Genomic DNA, 15279 nt, shown 5'->3' on the forward strand with positions numbered 1-15279 from the left:
AAAGTGAAAATGCTAATTCAAAAAGATATATGCATCCCTATGTTCATTGCAGCATTATTTACAATTGCGAAGGTCTGAAAGCAACCTAAATGTCTATATATAGATGAATGAATAAGGAAGATATAACACAGAGAGAGAGAGAGAGAGAGAGAGAGAGAGAGGAATATTACCTAACCATGAAAAAGGAATGAAATCTTACCATTTGCAACAACATGGATGGACCTAGTGGGTATTATGCTAAGTGAAATAAAGGCAGAGAAGGACAAATACCATATGATTACACCTATGTGTAGACTCTAAAAAACAAACAAGTGAACAAACAAAATGAAACAGAAACAGACTCATAGATACAGTGAACAATCTGGTGGTTGCCAGAGGGGAGAAAGGTAGGAAGATGGGCAAAATAGAGGTAGAATCAAAGTCACCAACTTCCAGTTACAAAATAAATAAGACATGGAGATACAATGTACAGCTTTGAGAATAGCATTAATAATTGGTAATAACTTTGTATGGTGACAGATGGTAGCTAAATTTATTTTGTCAATAACTTCATAATGTATATAAATGTTATACATCTGAACCTAATATAATATTGTTTTTTTCTTTCAAGTTTTTATTCAAATACCAGTTAACAGAAACTAATATAATATTTTATGTCAACTACACTTAGAAAGAAAGAAAGAAAGAAAGAAAGAAAGAAAGAAAGAAAGAAAGAAAGGTGAATGAACGAACAGAGGGAGGAAATGAAGTGTGCTACAAGGAAGCTGCCTGATACACGTATGAGGACCTACCAGAAAGCCCAAGGCGTGCAGACGGTCTTGGAGAGTTTCACAGGCACTGGGTGTCCTCATTAGCTAGTGAGGACTCATCTGTGACACATGGACGGTGGCAGCCATCATGACCCCACTCACAGTTTGGGGCCTGAAGAGTCACAAGCCATTTACGTACAGTAAAGTGGCTGCAGTTCTTACTACAGAGACAGAGGAAGGAGTCTGTCATTGCCATCTGATCCTTTGTTGCCTTCATTAAAAACCACGTGGAGGAATACCTTCTCGGGTTTCTGCCTAAAAGAGTGCACCCAGGGTGCTCCCTGAAGCAGCCCCCGGCTCAATCCCACCTCCTCCACTACTCTTGCTTTCTCCGGTTTCACAGGAACAAAAGCCCTTCCCTTGAAGCAGGCAGCACAGACTTGGGCTCAAATCCTAACTCTACCACACAAGCTCTGCAACCTTGGGGAGGTTAATTGACCTCTCTGAACTGCAGTTTTCGTGTGTGAGAAAAAGATGACCATTCTTAACTCACAGGAACAGTATGAGGATTAAATGACAATAGCATGTAGCAAAGGTCCTGGCAAAGAGTAAACACTCAATAAATAGTAACTACTTGGACCATCACAAAAGCCCAGATCTCTTCCTAAATCATTTATTCATTCAATTTCTTTATACACAAGTCTCTTCAACAAACATTTCTGAGCTGTGTGCTTTGGCTTTGGGTATACACATATGAACAGGACATGGAGAGATGGTGGGTGTGGGGATGTGTTATCAGGCCTGTGCTCACTTCCTTTGCAAAAGAAGTATCTGGAAGATGTAGCCACACCCAGGGCAGGACCCGTTCAGAGAGACATCTGCTGTAGTCAGGCTAGGGGATCTGGAGAAGCAAGCTATCTCTTCTTCCATGTTCTACCTTTTCTCTCCAAACAGCAGGAACATGGTTTCTTTTCATATGGGAATAAATGGGATGCAGAAAGTTTTTCTTCCATTTACAGCTTTCCTCCCATCCCTCTGCTATCTGTGCACTGGCTGCCGGGCCCTCTGTGTCTCTGCATAGGTGCTATCTTGAGACACTGTCTGTAACAAAGAGAAGGAAATCAAGTCTGCATTCAAAAGCCACACTGAGGAGTAAAACGAACTCAGAGAAAAGACTGTGCCTCTTCTGATGAAGGAGGACCGCCAGCCCCATCAGCTAAGGTAAGACTTGAATGACGCCTTTATGTAGAGTGCATTTTCTGGTTTGCCCCCCATGCCTCTTAGGTTGGCTTCTTTCATGTATTCTTAAGAATAAATGGATTGTTTGATCTTTCTGGATTTCCCCTTCAGTGACTAACCAAGACAAGAAAAAATATAAATACATAATTTCCAAGCCCTTAAACCACAGGTTGCATCTGCAAAGAATGATAAGAAATGAACAGACTCTTTTCTTTGGCCAATATTTATCATATCTTATATACCTAGCTACAAGCTCGCTGCCCTCACATTTCATGGACTAGTGCGGGGCTTCTCAACCTCAGCACTACTGACATTTGAGGAGGGATGATTCTTTGTTGTGGAGAGCTGTCCTGTGCATTGTAGGATTTTGGTAATATCCGTAGCCTCTACTCACTGATGCCAGTAGCACTCCCTACCCGAGTTGTGCCAACTAAAACCATTTCCAAACATTGTCAAATGTTCCCTGGGTGACAAAAGCCCCCCCCCCCGCCGCCCCAGTTGAGAACCACAGGACCAGAGAGACACGTAAATGAATACCTACAATGAAATGAGAAGCCGGCAAAAGGCAGAAATGTGTCAAGTGCTACAGAAAGAAAAACTCCTTCCGTCAGGGAAAATGAGGAAAACAGAAGAGATGACAACTGAACTCAAATGAAGAGCTTTTGTTGTCAGAAATAATTCCCTATTTTGAACTTAAATTAGCCTTCTTTTTTTTTTTTAAGATCGATTTTTTTATTTGAGAGAGCGAGAGATCACACAAGTGTGGGGAGGGGCTGAAGGAGAGACTCTCCAGCAGACTCCCTGCTGAGCACGGAACCTGACTCAGGGCTTGATCCCAAGACCCTGAGATCATGACCTGAGCTGAACTCAAGAGTTGGAGGCCTAACTGACTGAGCCACCCAGGCGCCCCTCAAATTAGCCTTCTGACACAATTACCCTTTGGTCTAGAATCTCTCATTTGATCCTTTGAAATGAATGAGAACAAAGACTATTTGTCTATACCAGTATTTCCCAGCCCACACGATACCGTCTGAATTCGCTACTTCGGACTCTGGTCTTGAAAGAGGGAAGAATGGGGGAAACATCACCGGTCGAGCCTCGGCCACTGCCCATGAAGAGGAGGACAATGCAGAGTGCAGGTCCGGAGAGGAAACCTGAGGAAGCGAGATGGCATCATCTATCACTAAGCATAAGCATCCACGTTTACATTAAAAACGAAGGTCTGGACAAGAACTTGAATAGTCTGATATATTTTTCTACTATGAAATGAAACAAAAGTGAGCTGTAGCTATTGAGTTTTTTGAAATGTCCTGAGTTTAAGCTACTGAATTCAACACTTACTCAGAAACGTTATACATGTGACCAGTACTGTTTGCAGTGATGTTCCCTTTGCTCTCCTTCCAAGTTTAAAGTGTTCGCTTCTCTTCAGGTTAAGAGAAGTTCCAGATGAAACAGCAGGCACTCAGACGCTCACGGCCAGAGGCCATTCACAGCAGGCATCCACACAGTGTCACTGCCCCACGTATGCAAAGTTGTGTGGGTGCACGGGAACCCACTTAACTGACTTTTAATGCTGATAAATGTACAAAATAAATATGAAGGGAGTGGAGGGAGGCATTTCTAGAATGATGGAATAAGAACCTCCAAAGATCCACTCCTCCATAAAAGCAAGAACATTGGCCAAAAACACATGTCAAAATTCACTTTTTCAGAACTCTATAAAGTAAAGGCTTGCAATGATCCAAGAAATATTTATTCAAGCAGTGAATCTGGGTAAAAAGGGTGAGCTTCATAGTATTTGAACTTCTCCTATTACCATCCAGTTTTGAATCAGAAGGTTTGCACCATTCTGGGTGTTATACGTAAGTAATGAATCATGGAACTTTACATCATAATCTAGGGATGTACTGTATGGTGACTAACATAATATAATAAAAAGTTATTATAAAAAAATAAAATAAAATAAATGCACCATAAAGTGCTTATGAAGTACATATAAAAGGTGCTAGAAAATTATAAGGTTAAAGAACCTTACTTTAAAGTATAGTTTTACAAAATTTCAAACAGGTGTTGAGTTTCATTATAGACCAATTCTAGAATTACCTATTTATGTTCTGGGGTGGGGGTGGGAAAAAAACAACCCACCCCCCCCAATGAAATATCTCATTAAAGAGTTTTATAGCTTCAGTATGTTTCTGATCATTAGGTTAAATAAAATACATGGAAAGAAACAAAAAAAAAAAGTTTGCACCATTATTTGCTGAACAAATGGATATAGTTTGCTCTGGCTGATTAAGCATCAATTGGTTTACCATATGACTGAAAATAGGCATTAACAGCAAAGAAACAATTTCCCTCTCCATAAACCCAGCTTTGGCAGTTAAGTTTTAACCAGTAAGTGAATTGACACAGTAATTTTTCTTGTGGCCTAATGGAGTTCACACAGATACTAAGAGATGACTTTAATAAGGAGAGAATCTGAGAACTCAAGGATAACATCACACATCCTGAGTTCTTTGTAAGTTCTTGATACGCGATCATCAGTAGTTTCACTAGACAATGTGTCCATGGGCTTTTGACTGGGCCTCTGCTACTGAGCTTAGAATCATGAAATAAGAGTTGTAGGGGAAGCAACAAATAACCCTTCACTATAACTACTATTCCTGCTGGGATGTAACCCCCACACCAGAATGAAAAGGGAAAAGTTAAATTGCCTACAACTGTTAGTGAGTGTTTCAGGACTTCTCACACTTTTTTTTCCCCAATTCTTTTTTGCCAAGAGTAGAAGTCCCTCTCACATTATCTGTGACTATATTGGTTGCCATGGTTTTCGAGCTTTCACTACTTCTGGAAATAAACAACCCATTAGATTTACGTCATTGCTAATTTGTCTCTTTGTATAACACAGATAGAGGTGATTTGTAGCGTGGAGATCAGCACTAGTTATCCTGAGTCTCCCTTAGTGAACAGTGGACGCCAGAATGTTTTAACAAAATATATAATAACCTGACTTCTATTTAGGCGATCTGTCCTCATGAAAAGGTAAGTATTGTTTCTAATTAGTGTATCAACTTTGCTTGCTTCTAGTGTTACTAAAGAGAGCTTATTTTGTTAACCCTTTGTATATTTTCCCTATTATCTTACATTCAGGCCCCTTTTTTCATTGACAATGTAAAAATTAAAATTAGCCTAGGTTAAGATGCGTTGTCTCGTCCCTCAAACACAGCTAGATAGTTACCAAATCATTCCCAACACCCCAGAAATCGATCAGAGGTCTGAGAGAACAAAACCTAGAAGTATTCAAGTAGAAAAGTAACCACTTTTTGGAAGGTAGGAGGTGCATAGAACAGACATCAAGTAGATGTAGCCGTAGATACGGTGGCGGGGAGGGAGCCTGCTTATAGGGGCTACCGCAAAGTATTATAAGAAGTGGAGTGCAAAATCTGAACTTTGAGAAGTTCGGTACCGTGGGGGACATGCCTGGCTTAAAGGTGCTCAGGTGGCGAAGCAGAGCGAAATCCCAATAGTGACAGTGTGGTCTGAGGATCCCCTGGGTTGCAAGAGCAGGTGGCGCCAACATGCAGCACTGTTCCCAGGCACAGGAGTGGGGAAGCTGGGTGGGAGCAGCGGGTCTTGGTGCCGACTTTCCGTTCTGTTTTGCTGTAAAGAGTGAACCACTACACGGTCCTGCAACTGCTTTCCTGGGACAGACCTGCATACATCAAAAGCCAGGGAGACCCTCCCCTGGAGGAACAGCGTGGATCCGTGGTGCAGGAGTCCCTAAAATTTGGAGTTTTTGAAACTCAGTCATGTGCCTGAGATAAAAAAGGTCAGCCAGGAGGGCGCCTGAGTGGCACAGTCCTTAGGCGTCTGCCTTCGGCTCAGGGCGTGATCCCGGCGTTATGGGATCCAGCCCCACATCAGGCTCCTCCGCTGGGAGCCTGCTTCTTCCTCTCCCACTCCCCCTGCTTGTGTTCCCTCTCTCTCTGGCTGTCTCTATCTCTGTTGAAAAAAAAAAAAAAAAATTTAAAAAAAAAAAAAAAAAAAGGTCAGCCAGAGGCAGGGTGAACGCAGGGTTCAGGCAGAAACCGGGGACACAAGGGGGGGTGATTGACTGCTCTTCTGTGAAGGCTCACGGAAGAGTGGGGGGCACAAACTTTTCAGCTCCCAGGACAGAGAGCAAGGTGCCACCATATTCATCCCACTCATCGGGATGTGCCTCCAGGGAGCAAAACAGCGCCACCTAGTGGAGGCGGGAGCCGCCTACACCAAGCCCCTGAACTCCCCACACCCACCACATTCCACCACCACCACCCCTGGAGGCACATTTCCATTGAAACAAGTGAGCCTGAGAATCAGCACAGCGGGGCCCCTCCCCCAGAAGATCAGCATAAAAAATTCGGTCCCACTAAGTACATAGATTACAGAGTGCTGCAAAGCTTCAACTCTAGACGAAATAGGATCTAGCTTCCTTTTTACTTTTTCTCTTCATTTTTCTATTATTTTTTCATTTATTTTCTTATTTTTTTAATCCCTGCTTTAAATTTTTTATTAATTTTTTTAATTTTTAGTTTATATATTTTCATTTGTTTTTATATATATTTCTTTATTTACATATATATGTATATATATACAAATATATATGTATTTGTATATGTATATGTGTATATATATGTATTTACATATGTGTATATATATATATATATACAAATACAAACATGTATATATATATATATATATTTGTATTTTGGAATCTAGATTCTTTTAACAAGCAGATGAAAATACACCCAGGTGTCTATCCATTAAGAATATCTAACAATTATAAATATTTATGCCCCCAACTTGGGAGCACCCAAAATATAAATCGATTAATAATAAACATAAGAAACTCCTTGATAATAATACAATAATAAGAGGAGACTTTAACACCCCACTTACAGCAATGAATAGATAATCTAAGCAGAAAACCAACAGGGAAACAATGGCTTTGAATGACACACTGGACCAGATGGACTTAACAGATACATTCAGAACATTTCATCCTAAAGCAGCAGAATACACATTCTTTTCAAATGTACATTGGATATTCTCCAGAAAAGACCACATACTGGGTCACTGGGTCACAAATCAGCCCTCCACAAGTACAAAAAGACCGAGATCATACCATGCATATTTTCAGACCACAGCACTATGAAACTTGAGGTCAACCACAAGAAAAAAATTGGAAAGAACTCAAATACGTGAAGGTTAAAGAATAGCCTACTAAAGAAAGAATGGGTTAACCAAGAAATTGAGGAAGAAATAAGAAAATACATGGAAGCAAATGAAAATGAAGACACAAGTCCAAAACCTTTGGGATGCAGCAAAGGCAGTCCTAAGAAGGAAATATATTGCAACACCGGCCTACCTCAAGAAGCAAGAAAAGTCTCAAATATACAACCTAACCTTACACCTAAAGGAGCTAGAAAAGGAGCAGCAAATAAAGCCTAAAGCCAGCAGAAGAAGGGAAATAATAAAGATTAGAGCATAAATAAGTGATATAGAAACAAACAAACAAACAACCAGAATGATTAATGAAACTAAGAGCTGATTCTTCAAAAGAATAAAATTGATAAATCCCTAGCCAGACTTAACAAAAAGAAAAGAGAAAGGACCCAAATATATAAAATCACAAATGAAAGAGATCACAACCAACACCACAGAAATGCAAACAATTGTAAGAGAATACTATGAAAAATTATATGCCAACAAACTAGGCAACCTGGAAGAAATGGACAAAGTCCTAGAAACTTACAAACTACCAAAACTGAAACAGGAAGAAATAGAAAATTTGAACAGACCTATAATCAGGAAAAAAAAATTGAATCAGTAACCAAAAATCTCCCAATGAACAAAAGTCCGGGGCCAGATGACTTTCCAGGGGAATTCTACCAGACATTTAAAGAAGAGTTAATACTAATTCTTCTCAAAATGTTCCAAAAAAAAAAAAATAGAAATGGAAGAAAAACTTCCAAACTCATTCTATAAAGCCAACATCACCTTGATTGCAAAACCAAAGATCCCACTAAAAAGGATAATTATAGGTCAATATCCTTGATGAACACAGATGCAAAAATTCTCAATAAAATACTAGCAACTCAAATTCAACAGTACATTAAAAGAATTATTCACCACAATCAAGTGGGATTTATTCCTGGGCCACAGGGGTAGTTTGATATTTGCAAATCAATTGTGATACACCGTATTAATAAAAAAGGATAAAAACTATATGATCCTGTCAATAGATGCAGAAAGTGCATTTGAAGAAATACAACATCTCTTCTTGACAAAAACCCTCAACAAAGTAGGAATAGATGAAACATACCTCTACATCATAAAGGCCATAAACAAAAGACCCACAGCTAGTATCATCCTCAATGGGGAAAGCCTTGGAGCCTCCTGGGAGCCTTTCCCCTAGTCAGGAACAAGACAAGGATGTCCACTCTCACCGTTACTATTTAATATAGTACTGGAAGTCTTAGCCTCAGCAATCAGACAACAAAAAGAAATAAAAGGCATCCAAATCAGCAAGGAAGAAGTCAAACTTTCACTATTTGTGGGTGACATGATACTCTATATAGAAAACAAAAGACTCCACCAAAAAAATTGTTAGAACCAATACATGAATTCAGCAAAGTTGCAGGATATAAAATCAATGTGCAGAGATCTGTTGCATTTCTACACACCAATAACAAAGCAGCAAAAAAAAAAAAGAAAAGAAAAAGAAAGAAAAAAAGAAAAAAGAAATCAAGGAATTGATTTCATTTGTAATTTCACCAAAAATAATAAGATACCAAGGAATAAACCTAACTAAAGAGGCAAAAGATCTGTACTCTGAAAACTACAGAATACTTAAGAAAGAAATTGAGGGGCGCCTGGGTGGCTCAGTCAGTTGGGTGTCTGCCTTTGGCTCAGGTCATGATCCTAGGGTCCTGGGATTGATCCCCACATTGGGCTCCCTGCTCAGTGGGGAGCCTGTTTTTCCCTCTCCCTCTGCCTGACACTCTCCCTGTTTGTGCTCTCTCTGTGTGTCAAATAAATAAATAAAATCTTTAAAAAAAAAAAAAAGAAAGAAATACATTGAAGAGGACACAAAGAAATGGAAAAGCATTTGATGCTCATGGATTGGAACAAACACTGTTAAATGTTTGTTCTACCCAAAACAATCTACACATTTAATGCAATCCCAATAAAAATACCTCCAGCATTTTTAACAGAGCTAGAACAAACTATCCTAAAACTTGTATGGAACCACAAAAGACCCCAAATAGCCAAAGCACTTCCGAAAAAGAAAGAAACTGGAGGCATCACAATTCCAGATTTCAAGCTCTATTACAAAGCTGTAGTCATCAAGACAGTATGGTACTGGCACAAAAACAGACACATAGATCAGTGGAACAGAATAGAAAACCCAGAAATGGACCCTCAACTATATGGTCAACTAATCTTCAACAAAGCAGGAAAGAATATCCATGGAAAAAAGATAGTCTCTTCAACAAATGGTCCTGGGAAAATTGGATAGCCACATGCAGAAGAATGAAACTGGGCCATTTCCTAACACCATACACAAAAATGGACTCAGAATGGATGGAAGACCTAGATGTGAGACAGGAATCCATCAAAATCCTAGAGGAGAACACAGGCAGTAACCTTGTGACCTCGGTCGCAGCAACTTCTTACTAGACACATCTCCAAGAAAACAAAAGCAAAAATGAACTATTGGGTCCTCATCAAGATAAAAAGCTTCTGCGCAGGGGTGCCTGGGTGGCACAGTGGTTAAGCGTCTGCCTTCGGCTCAGGGCGTGATCCCGGCGTTATGGGATCGAGCCCCACATCAGGCTCTTCTGCTATGAGCCTGCTTCTTCCTCTCCCACTCCCCCTGCTTGTGTTCCCTCTCTCGCTGGCTGTCTCTATCTCTGTCGAATAAATAAATAAAATCTTTTAAAAAAAAAAAGCTTCTGTGCAGCAAAGGAAACAATCAACAAAACTAAAAGTCTACCTACGGAATGGAAGAAGATATTTGCAAATGACATATCAGATATAGGGTTAGTATCCAAAATCTATAAAGAACTCCTCAAACTCAACACCCAAAAAGCAAATAATCTAGTTAAAAAATGGGCAGAAGCCATGAATAGACATTTTTCCAGAGAAGACATCCAGATGGCTAACAGATACATGAAAAGATGTTCAACATCACTCATCCTCAGGGAAATGCAGATCAAAACCACTATGACATACCACCTCACATCTGTCAGAATGGCTAAAATTAACAACACAAGAAACAATAGATATTGGTGAGGATGTGGAGACAGGGGAATCCTCTTGCACTGTTGGTGGGAATGCAAACTGGTGCTGCCACTCTGGAAAACAGAATGGAGGTTCCTTAAAAAATTAAAAATAGAACCACCCTACGACCCAGCAATGGCACTACTAGGTATTCACCCAAATGATACGAAAATACAGACTTGAAGGGGTACATGCATCCTGACATTTATAGCAGCATTATCAACAATAGGCAAACTATAAAGAGAGCCCAAATGTCCATCGACTGATGAATTGATAAAGAAGATGTGCAAAAATATGTACACACACACACACACACACACACACACTGGAATACTATTCAACCATCAAAAAGAATGAAATCTTACCATTTGCAATGATGTGGATGGAGCTAGAGTGTATTATGCTGAGTGAAATAAGTCAATCAGAGAAAGACAAATACCATATGGTTTCACTCACATGTGGAATTTAAGAAACAAAACAGATGAACATATGGGAGTGGGGGAAAGAGAGAGGGAAACAAACCATAAGAGACTCTTAACAATAGAGAACAAACTGACAGGTGATGGAGGGAGGTGGGTGGGGGATGGGCTAGATGGGTGATGGGTATTGAAAAGGGCACCTGTGATGAGCATGGGTGTTGTATGTAAGTGATGAATCACTGAATTCTACTTCTGAAACCAATATTGCACTGTATGTTAATTAACTAGAATTTAAATAAAATTTTTTTAAAAAAATAAGAAGCTCTTGTGCCAGGAAGGAGGGACTAAGACCAAATATTATAACACAAGATGTTCTTATCATGTCTATCACTCAAGAAATTACAAGATTTAGGAGCTCTGTGCCAGGAACTGGGGACAAAGACCTAACACATTATCATTTCACAGTATCACAGAGGCACAACAAATCCGTTAAGCCACAGAGATAATCAGTCTAGAATCTGGTAGGTATGACTCCCCAAATGACCTCAGCCCCACCCCATTCAGAACTCAAAGAGAGCTCAGCATGAGAGAATATGGTTCCGTACCCACTAGCAAGAAAGCAAGTTGTGCAAAAGTTTATAATCTCCCAAGAGGCCAGGTCCTATTTCCTATCAAAATTATCTTAAAAACTCCTCAATCAAGGCCATATTCCCTTTTGGTGTCGTGAAGAACTTCTGCCCAAACCTTGATGTTGGGACTTCCCATACATCCACCCCACCCCACCCACACCATCTCTAGCTCAGCTGCACCCTTGACATGTAATCCTTGTTAGTAACTTTAGGCCCTAAGCCCTGTCTTATTCACTCTTGCGCTGTCAGCACATACCACAATGCCTGGGGCATAGGAAGTTCTCAACTGCGTTGACATAAATGAACTAAAGTTATTTGGGAAACGAGCTGTGTATGCATGAGCCTGCAATCATAATAACTTGAACACAGAGTGAGATATTTGAGGGAATAATAGGTCATTGTGCCCATCCCAGGCTAAGCTCAGTCAGTCTGACAAAAAGAAGAATAGCAGTTCTGAGTGGAGTGGCCAAGAATCAGAACCTTCAGGGAGGACAGATACACCTAGGCCACTGGCCAATCCAGATAGAGTTCAAGAGTCAACATCACATTAAGATTATTTGCCTTGGGGCGCCTGGGTGGCACAGCGGTTGGGTGTCTGCCTTTGGCTCAGGGCGTGATCCCGGCATTGTGGGATCGAGCCCCGCATCAGGCTCTTCTGCTATGAGCCTGCTTCTTCCTCTCCCACTCCCCCTGCTTGTGTTCCCTCTCTCGCTGGCTGTCTCTATCTCTGTCAAATAAATAAAATCTTTAAAAAAAAAAAATTATTTGCCTTCCCTATTGGCATTGGGTGAGCCTTGATTTCCAATGTCTCCTGAATCCATTTATTCTTTGATTCACTATTCAGCAAGCCCGTGTGCAAAACCCCCATCTGAGAGATATAGGGATAACTAAGGCCCTCTACAGCCTGCAGAGATCCTTTGGAGATGCACAAGGATAGCCATAATAAACAATGATGGGGCGCCTGGGTGGCTCAGTCGGTTAAGTGTCTGCCTTCAGCTCAGATTCTGATCCCAGGGTTCTGGGATCGAGCCCCACGTTGGGTTCCCTGCTCATCAGGGAATCTACTTCTCCCTCCCTGCTTCTCCCTCTCCCTCTGCCCCTTCCCCTGCTCTCTTCTCTCTCTCTCTCTCTCACTTTCTCTCTCTCAAATAAATAAATCTTTAAAAAAAAAACCACACAAAACCAAATGGGCAGCAGTCATAAGTGGGAGATACACAAAGTTCTCCTTGATAAGAGATCTGTTAGTAACTACTGTCCAACTTGATTTTTATGAGAGAAGTTCCTTCTCACTTATGACTTTCTAAAAATACAGGCACAGGAGAAAGGAATTATGATGGCTGCTCAGACTGGTCCGGTCTGCTCAGAACACTGGTCCCTCCCCAGTTAACTCTACTCATCATTAGGTCTCAACTTAAAAGTCAGCTCCTCCGTATCTTCTTCCATCCTCCCAAGGTCCCTGCTAGGTGTTCCATGGCACGTAGGATTTTCCGTATCAGACGCTTACTACACTATCTCTTAATTATTTACTTAACTCTGTGTCCTTATAATTAGATTAAATTCCCTGAAAGTCGATCTGCATCCCGTGTCTCTGCTCAGGGCTTGGTGCACAGTAGGCATGCAGTGAATGTTTTATATGGATTTATCAATCAGTCAACACAGAGCACATTTAAAGAACCTCAGCAAAAATCCAAGCAGAATAACATAAAATAGCCAAACTGTTCATCAATCTAATTGGACATGAAAATGGATTCATGCAAATTTTTAACAGCAAGCATAGAATTCGAGGCAATACGCCCTGCCCCTCATGCATGGAAAGGGGTTCACTGGTGCTCACAATAAGTTCAAGGTAATTTGAAACCCAAAATTATCCGACATTTTTTTATCCCTAGCTACCATTAGTTTCCCCACCACCACAATACTTTTAGTAGAACCACTAATAAATTAGGAGGAGCAACCATGCCCTGACTTGCCTCTCCCCTCTCTTCTGCCTTCTGCCTTCTGGGAGGCTGGAGAGAGAGAGAGAGAGAGGCAATAGCCAGAAGAAGACTGAATAATACCCGTGCTTCCACTCTTAGTTGTCATGCACTGCCAGTTCTTAACAAAGGATCAGAGTTCCGCCCAAGGTCAGAACAACCTGGGGTGCCAGTCTTCAGGGCTCCATATCCCCAGTCCTGGACCCTCTGCCCAGGAAGCCTCCCCACAAAGGTTGCCTCTCCACCTAAGATCCAGGCTGCCGGGGGAGGGGGGAGGCAGGGTCCCACATCCATCAGCATCGCTGAGGGTCACACACACCTGGATGGCCGCTGAACGTGACCCCGAGCCGCCCAAGTACCACTGGGATGCAGAGAACAACCTGCGCTGCACTTTTCGATGGAAATGCTCCCGTTTGATCTGTATCAGGGCACAGTGCTTCTTCTACAAGCCTGTCACTGCATGTGATGCCTCTATTACAAACACAGCCTCTGGCAACATGGACAAGGCTGAATCCCTGCCCAAAATCAAAACGTGCCAAAGCAGATCAAAATAGGAAGCGGGGCTCAAGTTGAGGTGGAGTGCAATTCACAGGCACAGACATCTAACTCTTAACTCTTTCTTTGCTTCTCTCCTTCGTTTCCGATTGGACTGTGGATCCCACATCACCGCCCTCCTCCTCTCTGCTCCTCAAACCCATCGTCACCACCAAAAATCACCCAGATTCCACAACATCATACAATGCTATTCATTGGATTCTAGCAGAGTGGCAATGGAAACACAACACGACATCTTCCATTTCCAAACAGAGCCCAGGGAAAGCATTGCTCCGCTGACAAATGCATGCTTTCAGGCGCTCCCAGCTATCCCCAGGTGGTTCATATGCATACCCAGTTGGAGCGTGGCACTTTCCAGTCTATAGCAGCTGTTCCACTGAGCCACCCTCGGAAGGCTGCCTCAGCTAAAAGCCAATTTTTTATGGCAATGCCCACCGATTAATAAAGCATGTGCAAAGAGACAGCCCTCCAAAAAATTAGCCTTCCTACTGCAGATCTTGGGAAGCTATGCCTGATTCAAGCCTGCCTGCCTTCTGGCGCCTTAACCAGCACAGCTGTAAGCAAATAAGGTCTTTTGTTCTGAACATCAGGTGCCTTTGCTAAAGCCCAGGCGAGAAAAGTAGGACTGAGTAACTTCCAGCTCTTTCCAGAATGCAAACATCCTTCTCTCTTGGAGCTGGAAGACACCAGTGGGGAGTCCATGAAGTTGCCAACTAAAATGAACGCACATTTGAGGAAGAGTGAGAATGAGGACTGAGGTAACACCTTCTTGAATCTATATTTGGACGCATAAGAAAAAGGACTGCTAATAAACCTTGTTGGGATTGATTGTTGCAGCTGTTTAAAGAAGAATGTGTTTTGGGGGTGCCTGGGTGACCCAGTCACTTCAGCCTCCAATTCTTTTTTTTTTTTTAAGATTTTATTTATTTATTCGACAGAGATAGAGACAGCCAGCGAGAGAGGGAACACAAGCAGGGGGAGTGGTAGAGGAAGAAGCAGGCTCCCAGCGGAGGAGCCTGATGTGGGGCTGGATCCCATAACGCCGGGATCACGCCCTGAGCCGAAGGCAGACGCTTAACCACTGCGCCACCCAGGCGCCCCATCAGCCTCCAATTCTTGATTTCAGCTCAGGTCATGATCTCAGGGTCCTGGGATCGAGCCCCTGCATCAGGCTCCAGGGAGTTGGCTTGAGTTTCTCTCCCTCTGTCCCTCCCCCTGCTCGTGCTCTCACATGCTCTCTAATAAATATATAAATTTTTTTAAAAGAATAATGTGTTTTTCACTACGAAAGGAATTATGTTCACTGAAGAAATACAGACAAGCATGAGAAGAAAAATAAATTAGCGATAATCCACTTTCTAAAAGTAATCACTATTAAGATTTTAATTCC

The 15279-nt window shown here is 41.7% G+C and overlaps 1 long non-coding RNA gene across 1 annotated transcript in view; it reads right to left on the bottom strand.

Moving 5' to 3' along the window:
* Positions 1 to 2797: 2797 nt before the first annotated feature.
* LOC121103073 overlaps positions 2798 to 15279 on the bottom strand; it is a 41133-nt gene continuing 28651 nt past the window's right edge. Inside the window, exon 4 of the long non-coding RNA XR_005835203.1 lies at positions 2798 to 3142. This is a non-coding gene — a long non-coding RNA (uncharacterized LOC121103073). The remainder of the gene's footprint in view (positions 3143 to 15279) is intronic.

The sequence above is a fragment of the Ursus maritimus genome, unplaced genomic scaffold (genome assembly GCF_017311325.1).
Source record: "Ursus maritimus isolate PB19 unplaced genomic scaffold, ASM1731132v1 scaffold_17, whole genome shotgun sequence".
NCBI lineage: Eukaryota > Metazoa > Chordata > Mammalia > Carnivora > Ursidae > Ursus > Ursus maritimus.